This window comes from Dunckerocampus dactyliophorus, chromosome 2, assembly GCF_027744805.1.
Source record: "Dunckerocampus dactyliophorus isolate RoL2022-P2 chromosome 2, RoL_Ddac_1.1, whole genome shotgun sequence".
NCBI classification, from domain to species: Eukaryota; Metazoa; Chordata; class Actinopteri; order Syngnathiformes; family Syngnathidae; genus Dunckerocampus; species Dunckerocampus dactyliophorus.
Genome location: NC_072820.1, coordinates 17183851 through 17210118, shown reverse-complemented (window position 1 = coordinate 17210118; position 26268 = coordinate 17183851). Strand labels below are relative to the sequence as shown.

The following is a 26268-nucleotide window of genomic DNA, read 5'->3' as shown; positions in this document are numbered from 1 at the left end:
GGGCATATAATTAGGTGTGTATTCATAATCTGACTTTTGGGTACGGAATATTCAGTATGGTACAGAGGCGTTCCCACATGAAGCACATTATGCACATGTGGCCAAGGCTATCGGTGCCTCCCAGATACAAATTTATGCTGATGACATCATAATCTATTCAACTGGCTCTTCACTGCACGCTGCCGCATCCACACTTCAACTCAGCCTCACGTCCTCATGAAAAGAATTTTCATGACCTTCACCTGTGTCTCAATTCAAAGAAGACCAAATGAATATTATTTGATCAGAAAAAGAGCGTCACTTGCCCCCCCCCAAGATTACCTGTGCTGACGCCTCAGAACTGAAGTTCGTCAGCTCCTACAACTACCTGGGTATCGGGTTGGGCCACTCACTTTCTTTCAAGTTCCACATCAATCATCCTCAGGCCAAAGTTAAGGCCAGATTGGGGTTCCTTTACCGTAACCAGGCCACTTTCACTCGCTCTGCCAAACATACCCTGGTGAAGATGACCATACTCCCTATGTTTGATTATAGGAATGTCATCTACAAAATGGCCTCTCAATGTGCTCTTAACGAGCTGGATTTTCTCTACCATTCAGCCATTTGTTTTGCCTCTGGTGTGCCTTTCTCAACTCGCCATTGTGATCTTTACAAACTGATTGGCTGGCCCTCCTTCCACACTCAGCGACTTCATCACTGGCTTCTCCGTCTATAAGACTCTATAAGGGAAAACACCTCAATACCTCACCAAACTCTTGCACCTTTCCCATAACAACTGTCACCTGAGATCCAGTGAAATCATTACACTGTCCATTGCAAAAACCCGCACTGTCTTTGGACAAAATTCCTTAATGTAAAATGCCATATTTACAGTACATACTTATATAATATTGAAGAATGTATTTCTTTAATATTTAAACTTTATGCTACTAAAATGACATGATCTTTCTTAAAAATGTTCCAACATTATTCTCATACAATTACTTTTTGTCTTTCGATTACAATGTTTTTTTTTCTCAAGAAATGTAATAAACACTCAAAATGCAAACATGTTTTCAGTAAAATGAAACAAAACCCATTTTATTTTATGCTTATTTCAATAAACGATGACTGACGGCTTGCGCAACTTATATTAGGATGAAATGATGACTTCAGCACTCATACACAATTACAGCCTAGTTTCATCACCTTCCTGGACTGCATTCCTTGTGCATTTTAAAGTTTAGTTTCACCCAAGGGCACATTTTTCTGCTAAAACCAATCAGCTTCACAGAACCTATTGAGCGTCTATGGTGTGGTGCACATTAAGCATCCTCAGTCCTTCCACTCACCTTATTCCAGATAATTAGCACAGCTGAGGCATTCCGGCAAAATCAACACACGATTAAGTTTGAAGTCTAAACACAAAGGTGCAGTGGCACAAATCAATATTGGATTTTTGGGGGGGAAGGGATTTGGAGATTGTGCACCTGTAATTCAATCAGCAGCAAAAATAAAATAAAAAATTATATATATAAAACCAAAAAATAAAAAGGCCATGATATTGATTTAATTACTGTAAGAGCTTTAGTAGAACTAGTTATAATCTGTCATAATTAATTGATTACTTTATTATTTATTTATTCATTCATTTTTGTTTCCAACTCAATTAAAAACACAAGCACTATTAAGAAAAACCCCAACATATAAAAAAATTTAAAAATTAAAAATACTTCAATATTTGTAAAAACTACAATATACCTTTAACAACAAAGTGCAAGACCTAAGGTATTTTGTTTTATGACTATTATTATTAGAGCATTCTCTCTGTGTCTCAGCAGGATTTCACAGTATGTTTAATGATGAAAACACTCAAAATTTGATTTCATTCACAAGACCACAGCTTTGTGGGGCGCATAGCTACAGCAAGCATTTAAAATTGCCTCATATCTCCATGGTCATTACACAACAATGCAGAGCAATGGTCGGCCCTAATGAATCCCGCAGGATGCCAATAATGCCAATAATATTATGGACCCGCCGCCATATTTTTAAGGCTTGTGTTTTTATGGACATAAAAAGGCTTGTATCTGTTGTTAATCATTTCTTAGAGCACAACAATAGATTATTCAAGGACAGAAACAGAGATGGAAAAACAATCTTTTATCACAAAGGTAAAGTTAGCTGTTTAAAAATTTGCATTTACAGCTTAATGTTCTTCATGTTTTTGTTTAACATTTTGTTGCTCTTTGTGCTCCTTTTCATTCAAAGTCAAATATTTTATTTTGGATTTAAATTGCTGCTTGTTTCACTGAATTAAATAAATCAAAATAAATACATTGATTAATTGAAAATAATTAAATAAACATACAAATTACTTTACTTGCTCAAAACCTGTCATCAAAGTATATTATAATTATATTTTTTCTGGATTGTGGATGTAGAGGCAATAAATAAAAACACATAAATAATCCATAAATGAAAAACAAAATGTGTAAATATTCAGTATTAAAATCACAACAATAAAATTAATTAGTTTGGTTTTTTGGAGGGGTTTTACACAGTAAATCACACCAACTCTTAATTAGAAGGCATAGATGAGCTCACTGCTGAGGCTCAATCATTTTGAGCTGTATTAATTTACAATAAATTAACCCATCATCCAAATATGCCTTGTAATTATATTTGTCTATGTTTATACTGGTCTGTCAGAATCTAATTAGAGTTATTTGATCAGAGTCATGTGATCATTCTGAATTTGTGTTCTGGTCTTTTTTAAAAATGCATTAGTATTTAATCAAGAGGAGCAGCTAATGCAATTTTGGCCATAATGTTCCGCCTCTACAATTTGGCTGTATTGAAGAAATGATACATGGAATTAATATGCAGCCAAACACATGCTGCTGGCCTGGACGTTGACTTGCTATTCATTCTCACAACAATTCTTGTTTCTCTGGAAACACCACTAATCTGCTGCATTACCAAAGGGAAATACAACAAGTCTGACTCGTTTATCGAGTTTCAATGCACCAAAATGACCACCTTGTTCTCTTTGTGTTGTATTATTTTAGCCCTGATTCACCTACTTTATTTTATTGTACAAAAGGTGACCCTCTGGTCCTACAATTGCTCCACCTTTATAGCAGGTTTGTGCTGTGCAGAAATAGCTGAAAACAATTCTTGACATGAGTTGTGCCACTGGCGGCATCTCAGTCAAATCTCCATGGGAGTTATAGTCTTTGGTTATTAAACGTCAGTGGGTTGATTAGGCTGACAATATACACTCCTAAAGTTCACCGGCCCTGAGCCGGAAGATCCGATTAGCTGTCCGTCAAGACACGGAACGATCCTCGGCCCAAATGAAGATTATTTCTGGTGCCGAGTGCAGTCCAATAACCATCAGACTGCATCTGCAAGAGAAGGGTTTTAAGAAGAAAAACCTCCAAAGGCCTCATCTCATTCAACACCACAAAATTGCCCGTTTCGAATGTGCACAAAAGCACCAAACATGGGATGTTGAAAGGTGCACGAAAGTTTTATTCTCAGATGAGAAAAATTTAACTTGACTGCCTTGATGACTTCCAATGTTACTGGCATGACAAGGAGATCCCACCTGAGATATTTTCCACACGGCACAGTGGAGGGGGCGCCATCATTATCTGGGGTGCTTTTTCATTCAGTGGAACACTGGAGCTTCAGGTGGTGCAGGGGTGTCAAACGGCAGCTGGCTATGTGGAGATGTGGTAGGGGGCATTCCTCATGACTGAAGGCCCTGGTCTGTGCGGTCATGACTGGATTTTGGGCCATGATTGGACAACTCTGCAGTTCACAATGCCCGCCTGACAAAGGACTGCTTCCAGAGGTCTTCCAAACTCTTTTGGACCTTCTGCACGTTGCCCTGGTCTAAATCCAACTGAGAAGATTTGGGGATGGATGGCAAGGGAAGTTTACAAAAATGGACATCAGTTGCAGACAGTGGATGCCCTCCATGAAACCATCTTCACCACCTGGAGCAACATTCCCAAGAGCCTCCTGGAAAAACTGGCATCAAGCATACCCAAAACAATTATTGAGGTGATTAACAAGAATGGTGCAGCTCCTCATTACTGAGTCCTTTTTTGAACATTTTATTTTGATTTTGACGGGGTTGGAGGTTTTATGAGCTATGGTCTTAAATTTATGATCAGCTGATGAACAGCCTTTTCATTTTAATGGTCGTTTGCAATTTATTGCTTACTCCAATTTTATTAGATTTTTTTCACTCGTATTTCTTCATTTTGTATTTTGAAGCTACAGTATACTTGAATCTCCTTCTTCTTCTTAACATTTTTCAACTGCTTTTTTACACTTTGATCAAGAGTATATCCCATTAAAGTAGATAACCAGTTAGACAATACAAAACCTGCTCACTGATGTTAATTTAAGATGAATCAAAGCAATATTCCAATATGTCTACGAATTCAAATGCCACGTTTGCATTACACTGATTGAATCACACTGTCACTGTTAGAGATCCCCATTTTATCACAGAATTGACATTTCCAATATTCCATTAGGACAGCACAAAGGATGTCGCAGTACGCAGAAATAGAAGAAAAATTATCACACAAGCCACAGCGGTTGTTGTCAAAAATGATAAAATAACCTTGGATTTTAAAATGGGTAAGATACTACTGTACGGCACAGGTGTCAACCTCAAGGCCTGTGGGCCAGATGCGGCTCGCCACATCATTTTATGCAACCCACCTAAGCCTGTAAATGAGCATGCAATGGTCACACTAGTGTATTTAATTGACAAGACAGTACATCCCAAACTCGTTGCATTTTACCATAGGTTTATTAAGCAATTGCATTTTTGTTTCCAACTTCCCCTTTTTTTACATTATGCAACAATTGTTCACTTAAGCATCTACAGTACTTATTACATTTTTAAAATTCTGATTTCAAAACTACAGTAGTTATCCATCCCTTTGTTGGTAAAAAATGGAAATGGGGAGGGAAGTCTTTCAAACTCTTTCTGTGATTGCAACCCAACCCTTTAAGAGCGTTGTTTGGCACCACAGGCGAACCGGACTTGCGTTTGATCCCCACAAGACAACGAAGTTTGTCCTTCGCTTCTCTCTTGGCCAGATGGACAATTTTGTTACGGTGGAAGAATGCCACTCCACCTCCCCACGCTCAGTGGCTGAGCGATGTCATGTTTTTTTTAAATTTGGAGAAAATTCATTACTCAATTTGTAACGCCAAAGAAAAATTCCAAAATTTATGGGGACCCTTCTTAGTGTATTTCCATAACTTTAAATTTATCGGCGCACCCTTACTTCGGCTTACCATCGGCTTACTTCCCCTCTCTGGCCCTTTTACTGTCACCTATTGTTTTATTAATTTATGCATTTGCTTTAGTTGTTTTACATTTAATTGTCTTATCCTCCCAGACTTGGACCTCTGTCTCTTTGGGCTGTGTGTGGCTTACTTTGTGGGTTTTTTTTTTTGTTTGTGGGATTTTTTTTCATTTATTTTTTATTTTTCTTGCTCTCTGTCCAAACTACCAGCAAACATTGTGTACACTTGTTTTTACTTTACTACAAAAATATTTCTGATATTAAAAAAAAATTGACACATCAAAGCCATAACAGATAGATCAGGCATTAATCCAGTCTGTCCCTTTCACACAGAACTCAGCCACACGACCTTCCATAGTCAGATAGATATGCGACGACTTTATCGCAAGCGTTTAGTGTTACATATAAAATAGGACAGCTACAATTGCTTACAACACAACAGGGAAGAGAAGAGAGTTCCCTGTCCTGGACTTGCTGAATACCCCTTCACACAGGCGGCGTCCCGCCTCTGTTACCGTTTTCTGTTGACTGAAATTAGCCAGATCAACTCGGTTACCCTTTTCAGTGTCACTTGGAAAAAAACTCACACAAAATGTCACCTCTTACAGGCAGTGTGAAAGGGCATAAAGTTATAACCGGACCTCAGGGGGCAATCATAACTTCAACATGGCCTGCTATGAACACTTGTTTTACACTGGTACTTTACAACAAACCTTTCCACCGAGGGTCACATACTGAAAAAAACAAAGTGTGAAAAGTGGGTTTCACAAGAGATGGACAAGAGAGCCAATGTGTCACTAATGCCATTATTGCTTTCCAGTAAGGGATAATGTCATTAATTACTATTCCAAACATTACAACACCATTACCATTACCAACAGTGAAATGTGGCGCGCTATTATGCACTGGTACCTATATGAACGAACTGGATGTTGCTTCAGTCGCCACTGTTCACTTTTACCATGCAGGAAGCTAAATAGCTAGTCAACATGAGTTATGGTTGCTCACTCTCAGGGAAACCCTGCCCCCTAGCGTTTTGGTAGAGAATTGCCAGTCCCAAGCTCAGCCCTTAGCCTTAATCTCATGAAGCATCTGTCAATGGCACACACCACTGCAAAGCAAAATCCTAATTCTTTTACATGCTGTATTTGAAGGTATTTTAAGGCAATGGTTACTTTTCTTGGTAAATAATTGTATTTATGAAGGAGTAATTCCGTTACTAATTCAATTACTTTTTTGGGAAAGTAACTAGCAACTATAAGTAATTACTTTTTCAAAGTCATTTGCCCAAAACTGTTAATGAGCTGCATTAAACAGTAGTTTAAAGTGTGAAGACCCTGAATGTGCAAACATTCAGGCTCTCCCCAATAAATGACACAATTCACAGGTTGGGCATCTTGTTTTAATTTAGGCACCTAACTAGAAACATTTGTTGCTCCAAATAAAAGAGTGAGAACACTGTGTGAAATCAACAAATAGCCACCACACTGCTTGTCGCCCGTGCTTTAGAAAAACAGAGCAGGCTTGTTGTGCAGATGTAAAGCTTTTCTGTGCTGCCAAGTAAAGAATGCATGTTTTTTTTACTTTATTTTCAGCCTCTTGCCTGCTTTTGCTTTGCTTTTTCTTTCTCACCCTCTCTCCTCCACTACATCATTCCTTTGGGTGTTTGTGCGGTGTCCCTTAGTTACCGGATAAGAGACCCAGCAGCAGCTTCGGAAAGTTAAAAGCCCTGGCCTGTCCCACTCATACAAGGCCATCAATAATTCACCCTCATCGGGAAGCATTATCTAACAGCCTTATGAAAGTTTAAAAAGCTTGTGGGTGACAACACAGAGCCGTGAACGCTCTGCAAGAGGACGACATGTTAAAGTGGAACCAGACGACGGCGTCCGCCGATTACGTCGCAGAGACAGGAACCTCGCAACAACAACAAAATGGCACAAAGGTGGAAGCGTTAGCTTGTCTGTATTAACACCCAGGTTCGCTCTCATTGATGGTGAAATCCCTCTATTCCCTGATCAATTACAGCCAGCTCTGATGTAATTAAAACGCCTAAACAAAGGCCTTTGCAGCACAGGACACAAACCTTCCCGTTCAAAAGACGCTCCCATCGGCTCCCATCTGTGGAAGTGTCTCAAGGACAATGGTGTGGCTTCAGGCCTATGCGGGACTGGCTGCTATGCATCAGCGTAAGTACATTTTAAATGGCAACAGAAGCCAGGACAGGGAAACATCTGAAGTTGAAAGCTGCAGAAGAAGTACAATTTGGAATTTTACCAAACACTTTGGGAAACTATACTAGAGCCGCAAATGTCCCGCATAACTAATGAGATCTCTGTTTAGCAAGCATCAACACATCAATTCTGGTTTTCTTTGGCTTTTTGCAACAAAGCATTTACACCACAAGTACAACTCCTGCATGTTTTCAAATGAAACCAGTTTAATTTAATAATTTTACATTTTACAGTAGTTTACATCTTTTTACGCTTCCGTGACAATTAAGAATGTTTAAATGTGCAATGCTGTCTGTGAGACAAAACTTCCTTTGAAGTTAACAATTATTTTTCTTTTTTATTAACAGTGCCCGCACGGTGGGCAAGTGGTTATTATGTGGGCCTCACAGGAGATTGTGGGTTCCTATCCGAGTTGGATCATCTCTGTGTAGCGTTTGCATGTTCTTCCTTTCTTGCGCACCCGGTTTCTCTCCGGCTACGCCAACTTCCTGCATTTTAAAAATATGCATGCTAGGTTAACCGGAGACCATAAATTGTTTATAGGTGAATGATTGTTTGTCTATGTGTGCAATGCGATTGGCTGGCGACCAGTTCAGGGTGAACCCCGCCTCTCGCCCGAAGACAGCTGGGATAGGCTCCAGCATAAACTCAACCCTAGTGAGGACAGGCGGTACAGAAAATGGATGGATGGATATTAACAGTGGCTACATTATTTTTACAGTACGCATGACAGATAAGAATGTCAAAATGGTATATTTACCTCCATGACACACACTTTGTTTCATTGTGTATGATTAGTCTTATAATGCAGTCTGGTGCAGTCAGGGACAGCAAAGCCTTCTCTGCTGGCCCAAAAAAAATCACTGACCTACATTTAAAATTTAAATTCTAGTATTTGTTCCATGAAATTGTATTCATTTATTCCCATCTGTCAATTATCTTCATTTAGTAGTGTGTCTCTTGGCTGCAATGCTTCAATAGTGTCTGTATGTTTCAGATTTCAGATTGTATGTGTTGCCATATCAATGTACTCTGCTTAGGGCCTTCAGAGTTAGGAGTGATGGCCCATGTAACATACACACTATTAGCAATGGGGCTGTTTTTGGCCAGCTAGCTGACCCACAGTGGCACCGGAATTTTTCCATCCACTTATTGGTTGATCGGAGCAAAACTGTTATGTCCACAATGGAGATGTATTTTAGACGTATTTTATTGAAAAGGCTAAATATTTTTGTCATGTTGTTAGGTAAATATTGATTCCGAGCTGCTCCAGGAACTGTCACAGTATTGGGATTGCAGTTATCTATTGTGTTGGGGTTCCACAGGCACGGCGCAGTGGTGATGCTTGCGCTTAGGGATGTATCCATCCATCCATGTTCTATTCTGCTTGCTCTCACAAGGGTCACGAGGGTATGCTGGAGCTTATCCTAGCTGACTTTGGGCGAGAGGTGGGGTACACCCTGGAATGGTCGCCAGCCAATCACAGGGCACGCTCAGGGATGTAACGATATGAAAATTTCATATCACGATTATTGTGACCAAAATTATCACGGGTTATTGCTATCATCAAGGTATTGTTGAATGTACTCAAACTGAAGTACTGTTACACGTACTGAAGTCTAACATTGTTTATTTAAAAAAACAAATACACACAATATACTTTCCTTGGCCAATCCCAACATTGCAAACTGCGCATGTGCGCCCTCCTCTGAGTCCTTGCCGCTTATAGGGCACGAAAAGGCATGTGATCACGCAATGCATTGTGGGCCGCAGGCGCCATTTTTGAGAGGAAGAGCTTATGTTTAAATCAGAGTTGGTGCTTTGAGAGAGAGAGAGATGCACAACGTAACTAACAGCTGCTTTTCCAGGAAATGAGCAGTGTCACTGGTCTTTGAGTTTATCGAAGTATGGTTATCAAGCACGGTTTTATGATCATTTTAATTTGAAACAGTAATACTAACTGTCGAGAGTTTTACCGAAGTTAATCATTAAATACTGGTATCTCTACTTGCACTAAATATGGGCAACCACGGTTCAACAGCCCGCCACGAACAATTATTAACTTCTTTTTTTTATGATAACAAGACAGAATATTTTGTTGTGTAAGTCCACACTGAAGGCCCAGGCACCAAATGTAGTGCCCGCCACTGATATAATGTAATCCATACAGTGATCAGAAGTGTTATATAAAATAGATAATATATCATAATTCACTAGATAAGTATACTGTAAGCCTATGCTTATATTTAGCCCTGACTGTAAGGACACCTCGTTATTTATCCTCTTAAAAACATCCCATACTTAACGATGCTAAGCTGATAAATGACAGCATGAGTATAAGTCTCCTAATTAAATCTCCGTCAGGGAGCTATTAGCTTTCATAACTTTGTCAGTCACAACTCTTTAAATATCAAGATGGTGCTCATCAGTCAGTCTCTGCAAAGTTTTCAAATGGAACAAATAATCACAGCTTGCTTAAAATTCTCATTCCATATATTCATGTGTGTTTATTCCCCTGCTTGTTGATTTAATATTTCATAGGATGAAACCTAGATTTAAAGCTTCACTTATGGCAGCTGCCAAAACTACACTTGAAAGCCGCTGCCCGGTGGCGCTGCAAAAGTACGACTTGGCCAACACGACGGAGAGAGCAAGACGGCTGAGTGCGCTGACACGTTGTGAAAGCAAGCTGTGCTATTCTCGACAATACGTCCTCCTCACACCGCTTTCCATCCTATGCGATAGCGCCTGCCAATCGCAGCCCAGAGACCACTGAAAGGCTCGGAGGACGACTCTCAACTTGAAAACCAAGCTGGCGGCAACAAAGGTGCCTAAAATGGCCAGACTTGACTGAAGACTTGACTAGATTGGTATGAATGATTGCTTGATTGACTTTTGATTGATAATTTTGTGAATGGAATTAGGTTTCCCACGAGGGCAAAAATAGCATATCAGTAACTAGTCAGTTTTGGCTTGTGGATTGACTGTGACTTGGCTACAATCACATGTGCAAATAGCTCATACATCTCAGTTAGAATCATGAGGCTGGAGCTATGTTAATTTGCATACAAGGTGAAGGGAAGGGGTTTAGCTCTGAGCCTCTGCATTTCTATTCGATGTCGCACTTTGATGGAAACTACAGTAGATGGTTATGGTTGAAGAGAATGGAATGAATATAAGGTCCTGACCTCACAGGAACATCCCTGGGATTCTTTTTTTTTTGGCGGGTTAAAAAAAAATCCACACTGTGCCAGATTAGTAAATAGAATCCAGCCGGGACCGTATCACTGGGTGAAAACGATGTAATACACAAGGCACACCTTTGTGGTTTGGCCGTCTATACGACAAGCCGGCATTTTCAGATTTTCCCAGTCTGGAAACTGTTTTAAAAAAATATCATTTCAGGGCACCCAGAAAGCCGTTTCCATGTGGATGAGAGGCCGTTATGACCTAAAAATGTTTCCGTGTGGATAGTCCCTAATTTATTGCAATACAGTCGTCCCGGTTCGTGGTTCAATATATCCCGTTTTTTCAGAAATTAATTAATTAGTAAAATGATCGCTGTTTCGTGGTAGATTATGGTCTATTATTAGTTAAAACATATTGAAATACAAGGGATATGTAATATTCCGGTCACTAGGCGTCAGTATTGAAACAAAACATTGAGACATTACCTTACATTACATTACATTAAAACTGCATGAAGTCAGCCATGGCATGTCCGGCATGATAGAGTGAAAAGAGGTTCTCCTCTCATTCCGTGTGGAAGTGGTAAGTTGTGTCTTAACCCTTTAAGTGCCAAAGTCGCAAAACTGTGACAAGCAACATTGCTGAATTTTAACACACCATAGAGACAAATATAATGTTTTATGTAATTAGTATTTTACACCAGGAGATGGCGGGCATCTGTAACTTTAATATGAGGAACACTTGTGGGTGTTTTTCTATGCAAAGTTAAGGAATTTAATGAGTTTGAAGCGGCACGTATACAGGAGCTCACGGCTGCTGGCGGCAGCGAGTCCGCCCGCTATGACAGTCCACAAAGCAGCACATTTTCAAGCTTCACCGTGTTCGGGGTCGCAGGATGAGCATCCCAGAGGAACATTTTACTGATCAAAGCTTGCTCTTCGACAGCTCAGATGACAAATTTGAGATTCTCATCTCAGCCTCATTTTAGTTTCTATTTTATCTAAAAAAGTTTTTCATATGTTTCTCCTAAAAGATGACGTATGGTGTGTGTGGCACGGGTGGTCCAAACACCGCTATAGTGAGGAGGGGTAGCGGGAATGTAAAAAAAAAAACGGAAATACAGCATTGACAGGAGAATGCACAGCAGGAAATACAATTCTAATAGCGAAGAAGGAAGCAGTGGTGTTCAAGATACCGCTGTAAATGATGCTGTTTATGGGTGGGTTTCCTTGAGAGATGAGGAAGAGTATCACAAGTGGATGAGACATTTTGATGAGCTTGTTGGGTATCGTTGAGCCAGGGAACTGACCATTTCTGAGCCTGGTGATGTCATAATATGCAATTTAGATGAGTGAATTTACTCCCATCACAAACTTTGAGTCATACTGATCTTTTTCATTTACAGTATCACTATCGCTAACCACTTTGAAGCTACAACCGTTATAATAGTAATATCAAAACAGAATATTTTCTTGAAAAACCTCTGGCGCCTAAAGGGTTAAATTTAAAAGATATAAATTAGAGGTTAATTGGTTAGCTCGCTGGTTCGTTAGCTCGCTAACTCGCTAGCTAGTGGTTGTCTCGAGTCCCTGCAGCATAACGGTTGAGCAAAGTGTTGTAATCAAAGAATAGTAGGCGTGTAAAGTTGATTATAAGCCTGTTATTTCAGGTCTACAGGGCTCTAATAATGTTAAAAACTGTATTTAGAAAGTCATAAACTGGTTTTCTATACTCTAACTACAGAAATATTCCATCTATTAACATTGAATCCTACATTGCGGAAATTCATTTATCGCCGTTAGGTCTGGAACCAATTAACCGCTACAGATGGTTAGAAGACTGTATTATGACAAAATTAAAATTAAAATAACAAAATTACAAATAAAAATAATCAATAAAATATTTTTAGGGAAAAATACACTTTTTAAAAAATCTGCATCTCTAATGAACACCAAGTTAAAAGCGAATGCACTGATGAATTGTTAATTTTACATTAATTTTTTTAAAGTACAGTCATTTTTCGCTACATCACGATTCGAACATGGCTCCCTCACTATATCGCAGGTTTTCAAAAATGTATTAAATAACAAATGATCACCGTTTTGTGGCTGACAACGGCCACAAAACTGTGCATATTTAAAGGTATATTTAAGGAAATGTAATGTAGTTTTTGTCCAAGTTAAACATTTTCAAGCATAAAAATGCCTAAATTAACCAAAATACAAATATAATGTCACAATGTGCTAGTGACTACCAATTGTTGTGGTTGTCACTGCGTGGTACCTGCCTTCTTCTGGCTTGTTTTTTCCTTTATTGTTGCAGTTACACCTTAAGCGGGCTGGAGGCGGGGACGCTGGGCACACCTGTGGCTAATTACCCTATACTCATTTAAGCAGACTACCCACAGCTGGCAGCCGCTGGTTCATTGTTTCGCCTCCGCTGGCAACACACCCGAGTGCTTCTGCTACCAGTCGTTGTTCCATGCCCATTTGGACCTGCCGCCTCCCTGCCGTCCAGCTAACCCCAGTGTTTGTACTTTTCTTCATGGTGTAACTTTCATTTGCCTTTTGTCTCTATTTTTGCCACAACACCATCGTTTTCTGTTTTTGGATCTACTCTCTCTTGCACTTTTTGTCATTAAAAATCCTGAATTACCACACGAACTCTAAGCCTCTGCATCTGGGGTCCTAACCACACCGAGAACCTGACATATAAGCCATTAAGACCGCCATTCAACTTGTGAATGTAGTACTCTACATTTGTCCTAGGTGTCAGTAATTGTTCAGTGAGACAAGCACCAGACATGCTTGCTGGAACAACAGGCTTTTATTGCAGGTTTAAATGACCTTACAACAGGCACATTAATAATAACATAATAATCATAATCATCATAATCATAACAATAACATGGGCTACCTTTGCGGCCATAGCCCACAACAAGCTACACCTCAACTTTGAACGCCAACATTAAAACATTAGGAGTACTTTTTCTACAGAATATTCTGAAAATGCATGAAAAAATGCCAGCAGTGCCATATTGTGGGAGGTGACATTCAAGCATGGCAGCATTAAAGTGCTAAATATGGAAGCCAAGGAAGGTTTTCAAACTGAAGCCAGTTAAATTATTTTTGCCATTAATTCAACTGAGTAACTCGCTGGTTACCCAACACATTAAAGCCTCTGACGGAAGAATCCAAGCTGTCAATCAAGTGCTCTGCTGCAGAAATAAAACATGGGTGTGAGCCTACAATATACCTGCTTCCATGACTTCCCCTTTTTCTGCACCAAATGAGAAATAATACCGTCACACTACATCAGCCGAGTGATTTACATTTTTATATGATATTGAGAATGCCGAGGGAAAGGGGGGGGGGGCTAGGGGCAGGGAGACATTCCTCTGCAGTGAAGCATGAACGGAAACCTCAATTTCTTGGATAATTATATTAAATTATTTAGAAATTTGAGCGAACAGACAAAGCAGGGGAAAGACAGATGACCTGTCAGACGCGCCTCATGCCGACCTTTAATGCACACACTTCCTGTGACCTGTGGCGGCACCACATGAAGCACACTGGCTGGCTATCTCCCCCACCCCCACGTGAGACATAAGCAGCGTCCTCATATGCGAATAGATGGGAAGAGTTGGCCAACTGCATTGACAGACTGACTGAGGGCGGTCTGGACAACTCACAGGTCAGTGCTAATCTTCTGATGGATGGAGCCTACAGACCCAGGACACATCCATCACATGCTGCTGACGGCTCCCCAACTGGGAGAGGTCTGCACACAGCAAAGGGTTAATGCACAGCCCAAACAGACCTCTGATGATCCATCACTCACAAAAACAACCTCCTTTTTAAAAGTGTATCACCCTTTGACAACACCGAGGGGGAGGCTCGGTGCATCGCGCCGATTTAAGACCTTAAGCTCTGAGGCTCTGTTGATCATTAAATATCCATTTTAAAAGCAGTGGGGGAAAGTTAACCGTCATTTCAAGCGCAGGAGGTGGTAGCGCAGGACAGGATTTTCTGCCCCCTTGCGATGTATGCTCTCGCTGAAATGTGTGCCACCACGCACTCATTCATCAAGTTAACTACCCTCACACGTAATCATTCGTGCCAGGTCATCGGTCTCTCTATATTTGGGTATGAGTGCAGTCATGTAACAACCATGTTAGGGCCTCACAGTTTAATAAAAACTGCAGTTTTTTCCTTTATGGTGAGGACAGTTTAATGCCAGAACAGAATTAATTCCATTTCCATTATAAGAGGTATTGTTTTCACCCGTGTTTGCCTGAGGTATTATTTCTGATCATGGAATTAAGCAAAAGCTACTGCACATTTTCGTGTATATGGGAATCTCCTCCATACAGTTATTAATGTATAACTTCAATAATTTGAATAATCACAATGACTCAATTTATCAAAAAATTAATTTGGTTGTTTCTCCCACCACTTGCATAAATTATGACCATTGCCACTCAAAAAAATATTTTCTCTCATGTCCTATTCTTCTAAATGTTGCCTAACCTGAATATGTTGTATAATTAATGCAACCATTCCTCCATCCACTTACTCGTGTATAACTTGCTTAATAGTAGGGCCCGCGGGTACAAGCGGCCAAAATGAATTTTTCTCTGTAGGGTGGCTGGGCTCTTCCTTAGAGATAGGGTGAGAAGCACTGTCATCTGGGAGAAACTCAGAGTAGAATCGCTGCTCTTCCGCATTGAGAGGAGCCAGATGAGGTGGCTCGGGCATCTGGGCATCTGATGCATCTGATGGCTCGGGCTCGGGCTCGGGCATCTGATGGCTCGGGCATCTGGGAGGCGTTCATGGCATGTCTGACCGGTAGGAGGCCAGGTGTAGTTCCCAGGCCAGGTGAGAGGTGACGGGTCTGTCGTCTTCTCACCTGGCCTGGGAACGCCTCGGAATCTGCTGGGAGGAGCTGGCCGAAGTTGAGCCAGGGAGAGGAAAGTCTGGGCTTCTCTGCTTAGGCTCAGGAGAAGATAGATGGACGAATGGACGGATGGATGGATGGAACTTGCATAATTGTAATAACCAAAATGACTCAAATGTTCGAATAATGAATGTGGTCACTCCTTCCACCAGCTATTAATTTTAATAATCAAAACATCTAAAATAATCAAATAATGAATGCAGTCACTCCTCCAATGCATAACACTGCATCATTTTAATAACTAAAACAACGGTCACTCCTCCTTATTCGTGAATAATTTCATAATATAACTTAAAAACATAATTTTTGTAACCGAAATGACACAAATGATCAAATAATCAATGCGAAGGATGCTCCTACCACTTATTAATACATAACTTGAAATATTTTCATAAACAAAATGACAATCAAATATAATGTGAATGCTGTTCCCACCACTTAGTAATGCATAACTGCACTCCTAGGCACGTTTGTGGCAATTTAAAGGATATTTTAAAGGAGTCAATATTTTCTTAACCAAATGTTCCTTCACAACAGATTAAGAAGAAAGAGTGCAAGAATTTTGGCTACGGCAGTTTGTGGAGACCTTGCTGCGACGTCTGTTCCAAAGAGTGTGTGTGTGGCAGGAACCGTGAGTCACTTCACTGACACTTTTTAAAAATAATTTTAAAATAATTTTCAGATGTCAAGAAGAGCTTTTGCCTACATCAGTGAGTACCTTTATCCAAGTCTCGCAAAGCACGGCATTACATGTCTTTTGATGACGTATGCCCTGACCGTTCATACTGCAGTACCATCAGATACAGTACATATCGGATTTATATCTACGTACGAATGAGGCCTGAGTCTCATTTGAAAAAATAGGAATGTGCCCTGTGATTGGCTGGCGACCAGTCCAGGGTGTCAGCTGGGATGCCCCCGCGACCCTAATGAATTGTGCGGTTCACACTGACATGAAAAAAATCAGATACAGGTCACAAGAGCAAAAAAACAAAAAAAAATCGCAATTGACCAAATTCATACATAACCTGCACAATTTTAATATCCAAAAAAAGCACAAATAATAATATAAATTAAAGCAACCGCTTCTCCCTCCATTTATTCATGTAAACTTATAATTCTAACAATCTAAAAGACACTTGTTAAAGATAACCTCCACCTTGAACAGTGTAAATAAACACAAAATGGTTTTAAAGTATTTTTTGGAGGTAACTGTAATGGACCGTAGAGGTTCCACTGTATCTAATCCTGGATCGAAACAGAACTGTCCTGTCTCGTCTCCGGTGAGTCATCTCAGCCCTCCTCTTGCCTTTTTGTCCATTTGTTGTCCAAGGTTTGACTGTGAGTAAGTCAAGAGGAATTACACAAGACAGCTGTCAAACCCCACCCCCTGTGAGTGAAGATGGCAGGTGAGGTTCTTCCTTTTTTTCACCCTTTCCTTCAAACCGGAAACCTCAGGTTTTGAACAAAAGAGGGCAAGACTGAGCTCTACTTCTGCAGCTCACATGCATGCATTTAGCTTTATTAAACCTATCGTTTGATGTATAATTAAAACATTTCTGGTGCACGATAGGAGACCAAAGACCAAACTATCTATCTTGTGAAAGTAAAAGCATACACACAGACCCGAGTTCTGATCCTATATGTGCATATTTCTTTCAAATCCAAGCAAGAAGGAGAAGAAAAACAAACAAATAAGGACTTGTCACATTCTTTTTGCTGACTGTGGCTGCACACAATGTGAAATAAAAATTATTTGTGCAGCAGACAAACAATCAGAGCGTCTTACCAAGCTTGAATGCTTTGTAGGAGACAAAATTCTCAATATCATACAAAAATGCGGCTCAACTACCAGTCAAAGCGGGTAAACATGTTTTCATCAACTTATGTATGCTCTTGAAGATCAAATCTGTTGATGAAGTGCTAAGAGAGGGTGGGGGAAAGTGGCCAGAATTCATCACTAACGGGCTCTAAAAAGCCTTTGGTGATTTAGATTATGGCCGCTGAATCAGGATCACAAAAAAACGCAGGGCCGGCTGTTCAAAAAAAAATGCCCACCAGCAGCAGGACAAGACTGCTTGATAGAAAGAGGAGGGTGAAGGAGAGAGAAGTGGAGGGGGTGGGGGCTGGTAGCTCATGTTCTCCCCATTGAAATGCAGACACTTTGATATGGAAATGGAGAGTTACAAAAAGCCGCTAGAATTCACACTCGCCTGCATTGAAACCATTTGCACAAGGCGAGATTAGATGGCACTTCCTTCCCAGGACAACACAGACAAATGGACCCGAGCAGCATGCCGGGCCGGGGCGAGAGATGGAGTGGAGGTAGAGAGTGCATGTGTGTGTTTATATGTGTGTCTGTGGTGAGAATGTAACAGAACATTTGTCCTCCTCTCACTCTCTTGCTTTCAATTCCTACTGTCCCAGAATACATTGCAAGCTGAAAAGCTGCATTTTTCAACAGCAGTAAGAGTGAATGATGCTCCCCTTCTTCACTTGGGATTTGAGGACTTTTGGTTGAAGCCAAAACAAAAACCTTCCAAAAATCCACCCGGGTCTGTCGTCTTCCGTCGTCTTCCAAACATGCAGATGACGTAATGATGCATGAGCTGGTTATCAAAGCACAAAAACACACAATTGCTCATCCCTTTACAACACCCTCTGCGTGACAGCTGTTACATAGATTACATGGATCACAAGTATTGGGTCACACCTCTTCAATCAATTAATTGACTAGTCAAGGGTTGGGCTAGCCTCTCTGAATCTTAAATCTTCAACTTTTTAAATCAATGTAAATGCACAGTTTACTCAACCGTAAAGAAGGGTTGATGCACAGATGCTGTTTTAACAATACGGCATGCATAAATGTATAAAGAAAAATTAAGCACTTTGTATATACATATATGCAAGAAGTGCACACACTGAAAAGGAGGGGGGAGGATTTTATGTAATGATGTTTTTAAAATGGGCCGCATGGTGGCCGAGTGGTTAGCATGTTGGCCACACAGTCAGGAAACTTGGAAGACCGAATCTCCGCTTGGGCATTTCTGTGTGGAGTTTGCATGTTCTCCCCGTGCGTGCGGGTTTTTTCTCCGGGTACTCCGGTTTTCTCCCACATTCCAAAAACATGTATGTTAGGTTAATTGGAGACTCTAAAATGTCCATCAGTATGAATGTGAGAGTGAATGATTGTGCGATCGTACGATTGGCTGGCGACCAGTCCAGGGTGTTCCCCGCCTCTCGCCCGAAGTCAGCTGGGATACCCCAAGCGGCATAGAAAATAGATCGATGGATTTTTAAAATTAATTCATTATATTAAAAATCAAGTTTAACTTTCTTCATGGAACTGTGCTGCCTTATGAGCCCCTTTCACACTGCCCATTTTTCCACCCCAGTGTCGCCCATCTTTCTCTATAAACTACCGACACTGGAAAAAAAAAGACCAACCTGTCCATTTTCCAGTTCGTATTTCTGAGGTAGTATCTGAGCTGTAACAGAGGCAGGAGGCCACCTGTGTGTATAAGCATCGCACAATGCCAGATTATATTTTGACGTTTAACACCTGACACTCACTTCTCCCATCCAGATGACAAATATTTCCAAATAAGAAAATAAAACGAACATCTAAATAGCTAAATTGCAGGATTCCGTGTTGCTGTGTGAACATTATAATATCCTGTATCACTTGCTCCTGCAAGGCACAGACAGACAAATGGCAGATCTACTCTTACTGCTCTGATATAGCATAGTTGCAGGATTTCTGTGTGAAATGGGCTAGAGTGAGGACTCCCTTTCCTCTTAAGGCTACCAAATTTGGTTCCTTCCGTAATAAAAGGGCCACACCAACAAATTCACATGACAGTTGTCAAATATGAACTATGCTAATAAATTCATGCTTCTTTTTGTACATAAGGTACATAAAGGCATGCTTGGATACCTGGTGTGGAGAAATCTCTATATCACATCTCTAGAACACAGATGGCCCAATATCAGTGGCCTTTGGCCCTTACAGATAATCTCCTGGAAGGAACGGACAAAACACACACACACACACCCACACACACATAAGATCATACAGCCTAAACTTGTAAGTGTGCCTTATATAACGCTGCAGTGGCATGAATACATGATTGGACGCTTTCTGTACCTAAATATTATTTAACCTTGATGTGTCAGTGGTGCCGTGATCCCCATGGGGATGGGTTCTTGTCTAAGTCTGTGCTAAAAAAGCCTCAATTGAAGAGCAGATATGGTTCCCCAGCCTGTAAAAACTCTGCATCTGTCTCCGTGTGTGCATGACTGTGTGTGTGCGTCCCATCATCTCGCCTGGCTGGCCTGGGCTCTGTAAATTATACATGCTCTGTGAAATGATCTTATTTTATAGCAGCAAAATGGAGAGGTAAATGGAGACGCTAACTGACATCCAACTACTTAGCTGATGCTCTGCTTGTCAGTGTGTGTGCCGAGAGATGCATGCATCATCAATGCACATATATGCGCTTGAGCGGAATCAGTTCTTAGATTAAAATTAATATAGAACACAAGCATCCCTCCAGTCATCATCATTAAGCTTGATTGACATGATTTAAAGAGATGTATCCCCCAAAGAGCTATTTAACACGTTTAAACTCTTGGTTAAATGTCATTTATTGAAAATAACTCATAAAAAGGGTCTACTCACTGTGCTAGACGGATGGTGTGTGAATGTCAACTCTGCTTCAGACGAGGCCCCCACAAACTGAGCTGCGGGTCGCACAAAGACGGGCTCGGCTCGGTTGCATGTTCGGTTCTTCCTCACCGCGGACAGTCGGCAGGTATCAGACTCCCGCTTCACGCCAGTACATCCGGATCGGAGTGAATAGCTCCATAAAGACACCGGAGAGTAATGGGGTTCGGTTTAAGTAAAAGCCGGTGGCAAAAAAAAATGTGGAATGAAAAGTCTTGGCCAAGTGGGTCAGGAGGGGTCGTGGAGCCCACCGGTGACGTACACAAACTGGGTATAGTGTTGAGATCCTCCGGTGAGCTCTCGCTGTTCAGTTGCCCGGGCTTCGCATCCGTACGACGTGCTAAGCAGTCTGAGTGCGACTGAGCAGCGGAACAAGGAAAACTGGACAGCCGCTCTGCAGCAGCTGGTTGAACACGGACGAGAGGAAACCCCGGAGTGGAGCTTCACCGGAACGGATTCAGGTGCAAATTTTGGAATCCATTACACCCCTAATAAGGCCAATAGCTATACGCTTTTACTTGAAATTTGTCAATATAATTGAATGAGTGTATGACCGACATTTTCTTTGAATTTGTTGCCCATGATTAAAATTTACTACTTTTTGTCCACAAAGACTTACTCTGTGAGTTTATAAACAATATACCAATATCTAAATATGACAATCAACAATGTATAACACGAACAAGGTCTTTGTAAAAACAAATTACAAAATTAAAAATATTGATCTAAAGGTGGTGCGAGCATACTTACTACATTAGGTATTAATGCTAACAATATTTGGGTCGAAGCCCCCACCCCCAAACAGACAGGCTACTATTGACATTATTAGCTCAATATGGAGCTATAGATAATTTGTTAGCAAGCTATCCAGCCGTTAGCAGCTCGTTAACTTAGCAGATAGATAAAAGAGTAGATGCGTAGGTAGGTAGTTTCAGTCATGTTAGATGTCCGTCATCATGTAGGCCTTTCTATGTATGTGGAGGTCTGGTCTCCCTGTGCATGTGGGCTAAAACAACAAACTATGGCTTCCTCACACAGTCCAAAAAACATGTACGTTACCGCTAAACTGGAGTGGGATCCTGGCAATAAGTGTAGTGCATTCAGTTATAAGCTCCTCTAGCTAGATGGTTTGCGTTAGTAGTCGCACAGATTGATAATACTTTGTTTTTTTGACAACCAGTTGTCAGCCATGTTAGAGAGACAGCGGAGTTCAGAGCGAAAGCTCAGTAGCATGTGTCTATAGGGTGCTGATTGTAAAAATTCAATCACACTTATAATCATACAGCTATATATTTTGAATATTTGGCTCACTTTTCTCACATGGAACTCATTTTTTTCACATTTGAGGTAGAAATTAAACGATGCTATTTAATGTTCGGTTTTTAATTAAACCAAATGGTAAATCTAAAACTAAATGCTAAATCTAAGTGCTTAATGTAAATGTAAACAATAAATCTAAATGTTAAATACAAATATTAAATATAAATCCAAATGTCAAAAATAAATCCTAAATATAAATATAAATATTAAAGGAAAACTGCACTTAAAAAAAAAAATTCCCATCAGTCACAATTCTTATGTGAGACATAAAGACACATATCTTCCTCTTTTCTGTGTGTTCTAAAGATTGAAAAACTGCTGGCACAAGGCAGCTAATGATGCAATGTAATAGGATTCACCTATTCTGCTTTAAAGCCCTCTATTAAAACACCTCTTAAAAAGTCTCCAACAACGTTTTATCATTTTATATACATGCTGTGACCATGTAGTAACAGGGACATCCGTGATAACGTGTAATGCTTACAGTATTTTCCATATTTTGGTCATTTTAACCATACCGGAGCTTCCTTCCATTGAATTCACAGAGCCCATAGCAACGAACGCTACTTCTGCCAACACCAGTAGCATAGAGAGAGCATTTACTATCACTAATCATGGCAGACTTCGTCAGAGCCGCCGCCGACTACTTTTTACTTTTACTCCCCACAAACAGAGAATAATGTTACTGGGCGCCAGTCAGATTCGGCTATAGTGAAACACTTAGCCATTCTCATAGTGTTAGCACTAGAGCTAAACATTCAATTGATGAAATAAAAGCAGAATAAAACAGTCACTTATAATGTCCACTATGACTGGGATGTCGACTGTTGGGATATCTGCATCTTTCAGCACAAGACATGTGCTCCCTGTTGAACAAGCGTCGAGCCGAGTCCTCTTAGTGATATCGTCGGGTCTAAGTTGAGAGCCAGCATCCACTGTTTCCTGTCTGTCCAGATGTTTAGTTGATTAGTGTGTGTAGGGTGTAGAATCAAGGATTGTGAGTGATGGGCAAAATTCCAAAAAAAAGTGAAGTTTTCCTTTAAGGTCAGACTGTAACTAATTTTGTCCTATTGTGAAAAAAAATACTTTATATTGGTTTTATAACAGTAATATGTGCTCCTTTATGAGCACCAACCATGAGGAAAAGCTGTTAAGTCCCTGACTTGTTTGCTCTACTTTTGAGAGAAGAGGTGCTGAAATGGTTTGGCAATTTCACATTTTATCTATAGTTAACTATGGTTGAGAGTGGATAATATGTTTGCTTTGTGCAAATTGTTGTTAATTAAACATGCTGTTTTCTAAACACAAAATGGGCCATTATGTATAAAAAAAACCAAACACAATGTACAACAAGTAGACATTGGTAAGGTAAACCGTCCATCACTCAAACATTATTCTCTTCAAACAAATAACCTCACAAAATATAATTGAGACTAACATTACAAATAAAGCTTTACAAAACACCTAACAACTAACTGAAATAAAAACAGTGTGTTAGAAAAAGTAAATCTTGACAACTTACAAAATATAAAGTGCTCAAGAACAGTCAGTAGTTTACAGAACTAGGACTGTCCCCATATACTGTAGTGCAGTCAGGCTATAGCTTATACTTTACTTCCAAACACTCTTTCACAGAGTATACACACACACATACAGTCGTTTATTTGCATTTAATCACACTTGTCTTGGTCTGGCGACTTCTGTAGCGTGAAAGTATGGCACCACGGGTTTTGCAAAATGCACGTTTTATTCTGCTCTCTTTAACAAACACAGCAGTTCAAGCACAAACGCTAACAAAATGCTAATAACTAACAATAATGCTAATAAATTGCCTCTCGAGCCTTTACTGCCGTCTCATTGAGCGCTGTGTGTGTGTGCTCCCTCACTTCCGCCTTTGTGACACAAGCCCCCCCAAACTAGCAGCTCATAACCCAAATTTTAGCTCTCAGCCAGTCATTAGTTGGGACACGTATGGCGAGGTACCACTGTATAAATGACAATAAAAAATACCTGCAGTGCTCCAGCCGTTTCTCCAACTGAGTAGCATTTGAGACCCGATGTACTCCGGTGACAACTCACAGCAGTTGATAAAAATAACTTGCGGAGAGGGCTTTAAAGCTAAACTTACCATTCAAAATACCCCTTTCTTTGTCCATTTCTGCACAATATTTGTTCCTGTTTGTGGCTCAACTAGTGTTGCCAACTTGACGACTTTGTCACTAAATCTGGCGACATTTCAAACCTTCTTGGTGGCATATATTTTCTCAAAAGCGACTAGCGACAAATCTAGCGACTTTTTCTGGCTTTACATCACAGTGCAATTCTTATGCTACAGGGACTCGAGACGGCCTCTAGCTAGCAAGCTAGCGAGCTAACAAGCTAATGCGCTAACCAGTTAACCTCGAAACAGCTATCATTTATCAATCAATTAATTTCTGAAAAACCGATATGGTGAGGGAGCGATAATCAAACCGTGACGACTGTACTATATAAAGTAGTCCCTCCTCTATTGCGGTTAATTGGTTCCAGATCCGACCACGATTAGAGAATTTCCCTAAAGTAGGATTCCTTATTTATAAATGGAATATTTATGTATTTAGAGCAGAGAAACCTGTTTATGTCTTTCTAAATATGCTTTGTACCATTATTAGAGCCCTATCAACATGAAATAACACCCCTATAGTCACCTTTACGTTCCTATTATTCTTTGTTTACACCATATTGCTAATGCGTGGGCTAGGGGATCACTGCAGGGACACACGGCTTTAAGCATGGTGTAACCAAGGTAATTAAACCTTCTTCAGTCTAAACCTAGATAATAGATAGCCCCAAGTCTTAACTAGATATTGTAATTGTCTTTCAGGGATGGGTGCTAAGGTGGGGTTACAATAGCATGAAGTATAGCATAGGAGTGGGGAAGAAGGACAAAGTAAAACGCCAAAAATATACCACTTTTCAGCTTCTGTAGGTTTAATTTGTCACCCTGTTGGTGTAAACATTGCCCCCTCCTTCTGGATTTGTCTTCTTTTGTAAATTGAATGGTGTTAAGATCAGCACCGTCACACTCCACGGATACTGCCGGTCTGGTACCGAAACATGATACCTTTTTGATTTCACGTGAAGCGGTGCTCGATACTACTGACGAAATTTGGTCGGTGCCTATAAAAGTACCGTTTTCAGTACCCATCCCTACTAAGTACTGTAATGTATTGATGAAATGCCTCTGGAATGTATTGTTTACTGATCACACAGTGCCTCCTGTGGTGGGTCCAAAGAAAAACATTCTGGATATATATTTTTTAATGGTTGTGAAAGGAGACAGATTTGAAACCAAAACCTCAGCTGACTTTCGGGGTCATGATTAAGCTACGTTGCTGGAATTACTCCTCTAAGTCGAGAGCGCATTACTGTAAGCTGTAAAACATTAGCATTAAAATTCCATTTGTGGGCAAATATGATGTAATCTTAATGGCTAACTGGACAACAACATGTTTGCCAACAGATCCCCATTATTTAGTCGGGATATGCCAGCTGCAGGCTGCATAATACTAAAAAAAAGAAAAAAGAGGATCAAAAATGTTTTATTCAGTAACCACACAAAGGGAGTTTAGTACACAGTTTCCTCGTGTGATGTGTAACGTCTGTGGGCGCTTGCGCATCCCAATCGTCACGGCAACATGCAATTTCTTTATGAGCTGTCTGCGCTCTGTCATTATGCCTCCAAACACCATGTGAAGTTGTCTTAACAGTCAGAGAGTACACGAGAAAAAATGATCCACCCAGCTGGAAGCCAGTTTGCAGTAACATTCTCCTCAGGTTTCCGAAGTTCAGCCCCAAACACTGGGCCTATTTTTAGCTACCCAGCATTGATAATAAAAGAGCTCCCTCAGTGGTGCAAATTCAGACATTTAAGGATGTATTTGCTTAAGAGGAGTCAGTCCAAGTACAAATACTTAACCACCAAATGTGGATCTATTAATGACTGAAATTAATGCCAAAACACATAGCTGGGGTCAGTGGTCTCTGTTACTCAGTTTTTCAGTATCAAAACAGCCGTCTTCGCCACACAGATCAGATTTGGGTCATGCTCACCAGGTGGAAAATGAAAAGATGAGTGCATATTTTCTGAGGAAACAAGCTAAATTTACAGTCTCAATGATGCTGCTCCACTGGCACGTCATCATCCTGAGTGGAATAATGTTTATGTATGACCCATGACTGAAAGTGTAAACCCTCCTTGGACGCGTGTCTTATTCATTGTGGTCACGTACAGTGCGTATGTAAACACAGTCTATACTTTTTTTTTCAGTGCGAAAAATTGCTTGGCTTTGCTGTTTCAACACAGCCTGTCATACTTGCTTGTGTCCAACTTGCAACCACAATCCAGAAAAAATGAAAACACACAAAAGAAAGAGGAAGAAATGGTTAACAGAAAACAGACCCCATGTAGTATCATAAAAATAGGGTACGTTTTGGTAACATATAAGTGGAGTTTATGTCATGTAAGTGCCAAATAAACTCA

At 40.4% G+C, this 26268-nt stretch overlaps 1 protein-coding gene across 11 annotated transcripts in view; it reads right to left on the bottom strand.

Annotated features, from left to right (window-relative positions):
* LOC129177920 (adhesion G protein-coupled receptor L2-like) overlaps positions 1-20776 on the bottom strand; it is a 133216-nt gene extending 112440 nt beyond the window's left edge. For all 11 annotated transcript variants that reach the window (XM_054769539.1, XM_054769542.1, XM_054769540.1 and 8 more), the window contains exon 1: positions 20382-20776. The gene's annotated coding sequence lies outside the window, so the exon portion shown is untranslated. The remainder of the gene's footprint in view (positions 1-20381) is intronic.
* Positions 20777-26268: the final 5492 nt, after the last annotated feature.